This window comes from Petaurus breviceps, unplaced genomic scaffold (genome assembly GCF_028583685.1).
Source record: "Petaurus breviceps papuanus isolate PSGF00001 unplaced genomic scaffold, PetGlider_PUasm1.0 110, whole genome shotgun sequence".
Taxonomy (NCBI): domain Eukaryota; kingdom Metazoa; phylum Chordata; class Mammalia; order Diprotodontia; family Petauridae; genus Petaurus; species Petaurus breviceps.
The window spans coordinates 1,948,189-1,952,205 of record NW_027185597.1 but is presented as its reverse complement, the minus strand read 5'-3'; the positions used below and the strand labels follow the sequence as shown (position 1 = coordinate 1,952,205).

The window sequence follows — 4,017 nt, the reverse complement described above, 5'->3', positions numbered from 1 at the left end:
CTGCAAACAAAGCAAGCTATATAGATAGGATAAAAAGGATAAATTAACAAAGTGTTGGCACTGAAAGACAGAGGGGTTGGGGAAGGCATCTTGTATAAGGCAAGATTTTAGCTCAGACTTAAAAGAAACCACAGAGATCAGTATTTGGAATTGACGGAGGAAAACATTCTAGGAATCAGGGACAGCAAGACAGAAATCTTGAAACTGAGAATTTACAACAGAAAGAATCTCAGAAGTCATCTAGTCCATGGTTCAGAGAAGGAAACTGAGATTCAAACAGCTTACTGGCCTTGCTAGTGTTCACACATCTAAAATATGACAAAGCTAGAAATGAACCCAAGTCCTCTGGCTCCATGAACTTTAAAGTAGAGATGCTTTATTTCTATGTGCCATAAGCCCTGTGGGCAGTCTGATGAAGCTTATCAACCTCTTGTCAGAATCATGTTTTTAAATGAATAAAATTAAGTACATGGGATTGTACAGGTAAAAAATTTTATTGAAATAGCTATCAAATTATATTTTTTAAAAAGTTCACAGACCTCAGCTTAAGAATCCCTCCTTTGATGGAAATACTAGAAATAAAGAGGGGTTGGGAAGTAGGTGCAAAATGTGACTTAATGGTTTGTATGTTTCATACTTTTTTTTGGAAGTCATTCCTTCTGTAGTTGAGAACTAACACCCTCTGATTAAAAAGCTCCATTTTTTTTTCAAGAATAACTGGAATGGGGAGGGGTGGAGTCAAGATGTTGGAGTAGAAACAGGACTTCTGTGGGGCTCCCGCTTCCAACTCCTCCAATTCCTGTAAAAAATTACTCTAAACAAACTTTGGAGCTACAGAACCCACAAAATTAAAGAGAGAATCTAACCTCCTGCTGAAGACAGCACAGCAGGCCAGAAGGAAGGGGCCAGCACAGCACTCTGGGAGCCGAGCCCAGCCCCACATGAGCCAGAGGTTTTAGCTTCATGGAGGCCACAACCAGCCACGTGCTGGAGGGATTTCAGATAACCAGTAGCTGTGGTGGTTTCCAGAATTATCAACTCATAGATGCTAAGGACAAAGTGAGAGGTCAGTGCAATGTGTAGTCTGCAAACTGGGAGTCCGGGAGTGTGGTCCCAACCTTTTCCCCTGGAGGGAGAAGCAGCTGAGGTGTGGTGGCCATGCAGCTGCCACCACATGGCTGCTTCATAGTTCCTGGCCTGCAGATTGTAGGGGGACCAGGTGACCAGTCTGAGGGATAATCACTCTTGCTTTAACCTTCTTGGATCTGGATCACTGTCTAGGGTGGAGGTCCTGGGGTGCATGACCAGGTTCCAGAGCTGGTGGAAGCTTCAGAGAGGGCAGCCCACTAATAGCTCCAGCAGCTGAGAAAACCCCAGCAACTTGTGACAAAAAGCTCAAAAGTCAAGTAATTGAGTGGCAACATGAGCAAGCAAAAGAAGCAAAGCAAGCTCAGAAATATGACTTTACACTCCTATTTGGGGGACAAAAAGGATCAAAGCATGGAACAGGAGGAAGACAGAAAAATCAGAACTCCTGCACCAAAAGCTTCCAAGAAAAATAAGAGCTGGTTACAGGCCATAGAGGAGATTAAGAAGGATTTTGAAAAATTAATGAGATAAGTAGAGGAATAATTGGGAAGAGAAATGAGAATGATGCAAGAAAATTATGAAATAAGAGTCAACAAACTGACTGAAGAAAACAACACCTTAAAAATAGACTATCTTGAGTGGCAACCAGGCCCTGATGAACTACTGGATTCACTCACTGCCTCCCAGACCAGCCCGCAGCTTCTGAGAATGGACTCCCTGCTGGCCTCATGCCTTGGGGAGAAGGCTATCTCAGCAGATCACACCTGGGGAAAGCGACAGCGGGAGCTGCAGTGGCCCGGGCCTGGGGGAAAGGCCGCCCTGCAGGGTGAATGTGACCAACCTCACCAACCACCTCGACCTCCCTCCCAGTGGGCCCGAGAGGCCGACAGAGACCACAGCAACCATGGCATCTGGAGGCAATGGAGACACATGCAGATCACTCTGAAGACCCTCCAGCAACAGACCTTCAAGATCGACATCAACCCTGAGGAGATGGTTAAGGCACTGAAAGAGAAGATTGAATCTGAAAAGGGAAAGGATGCCTTTTCAGTAGCAGGCCAAAAATTAATTTATGCAGGCAAAATCCTTAACGATGATACTGCTCTCAAAGAATACAAAATTGATGAGAAGAACTTTGTGGTGGTTATGGTGACAAAACCCAAAGCAGCAGCTACTTCACCACCATCACCAGCTACAACTCAACAAACAAATCCTGCTACCACGACTACAGTTAGTTTATCTACAGCAGCATCTGTGGCTCAAGCCCCAACTCTTTCCCCTGCCTTGGCTCCCACCCCTACACCTACATCTGTCAGGCCAACACCAGCTACAGCAGCTTGTGAACCTCCTAAGGAAGAGAAACCAGCAGAGAAGCCAGTAGAAGATCCTGCTTATATTAGCCCAACATCTATGACAGTACCCTTGGTGATTGCTCTCGGTCAAACCTTTTTGAAGATGCAACAAGTGCTCTTGTGACGGGCCAATCCTATGAAAATATAGTGACTGAGATCATGTCAATGGGCTATGAGCGAGAGCAAGTAATAGCAGCACTGAGAACCAGTTTCAACAACCCTGATAGAGCTGTGCAATATCTTTTAATGGGTATCCCAGGAGAAAGAGAGAGTCAGGCTGTGGTGGATCCCCCCCAGGCTGCCAGCACGGGGGCTGCTCAGTCTTCAGCAGTGGCAGCAGCTGCAGCAACAACAGCAACTACTACTACTACTACTTCTGGAGTACATCCACTTGAATTTTTATGGAACCAGCCTCAGTTCCAGCAGATGAGACAAATTATTCAACAGAATCCTTCCTTTCTGCCAGCCTTGTTACAGCAAATAGGACAAGAAAATCCACAGTTACTGCAGCAAATCAGCCAACATCAAGAGCATTTTATTCAAATGCTAAATGAACCAGTTCAAGAATCTGGTGGTCAAGGAGGAGGTGGGGGTGGCAGTGGAGGAACAGCTGAAGCTGGAAGTGGTCACATGAACTACATTCAAGTAACACCTCAGGAAAAAGAAGCTATAGAAAGGTTAAAGGAATTAGGATTCCCTGAAGGACTTGTGATACAGGCTTATTTTGCTTGTGAGAAGAATGAAAATTTGGCTGCCAATTTTCTTCTACAGCAGAACTTTGATGAAGATTGAAGGGACTTTATTTTTTCATCTCATACTTCACACCAGTGCATCACACTAACTTTGTTCACTGGATTGTCTGGGATGATTTGGGCTCATATCCATAATACTTGGTATAAGGAAGTAGGTGTTTGGGGGTGGGGTGGGAGGGGATATAGGAAATGGGGCAGGAATAAATACAGTTCACGTCTGCTTTAAATTAGAAGATGCAGAAAATCCACACAGTGTAAAATACTATACAACCAAAAATCAGCTTTTGCAGGTATTTAGTTCCTTCTATAAAACTGTAGGTAACTTTTCCTAGGTTTTCACTCTTTTTAGTGTACTAGATCCAGAAATTTAGTGTAATGCCCTGCTTCTTATTTTTTTTTGACTTAACATTGGGTTTGGAGAGAGCCTTTGCTACCTAGAATCTACAATCTCTATTTCATGGCAACACTGGAATTATCCAGGAGCAATTGTAAATATAAATGCCGAATTATAGGTGGCTATTTTTGCTGCTAAAAATATGAATGAAATTAGTGTACGAAAGTCCATTCTTTCATGTTAATTGCTGGGGGGCAGGGAGAAATCCTTTCTGATGAAAATCATTACTGCTATTTTAAAATTCCTTGATCATTGAATGTGAGACCCCTTCTAACATGTTTTAAGAAGCTGTACACATACAGGCAAAGTTATTTTCCTGTTGATGATTTTTTTCTTTTAGTGATAAAATGGTAGAAAACTAATTACTGTTTATTTCAATGTTATATTGCAGTAAAAGGTTTTAAATAACCATTGCATGTTTGCTTTTGAT

The 4,017-nt window shown here is 43.0% G+C and overlaps 1 pseudogene; it reads left to right on the top strand.

The window, feature by feature from the left end:
* The first annotated feature begins 1,926 nt into the window (after positions 1-1,926).
* LOC138156133 (UV excision repair protein RAD23 homolog B pseudogene) lies at positions 1,927-3,658 on the top strand (annotated as a pseudogene).
* Positions 3,659-4,017: the final 359 nt, after the last annotated feature.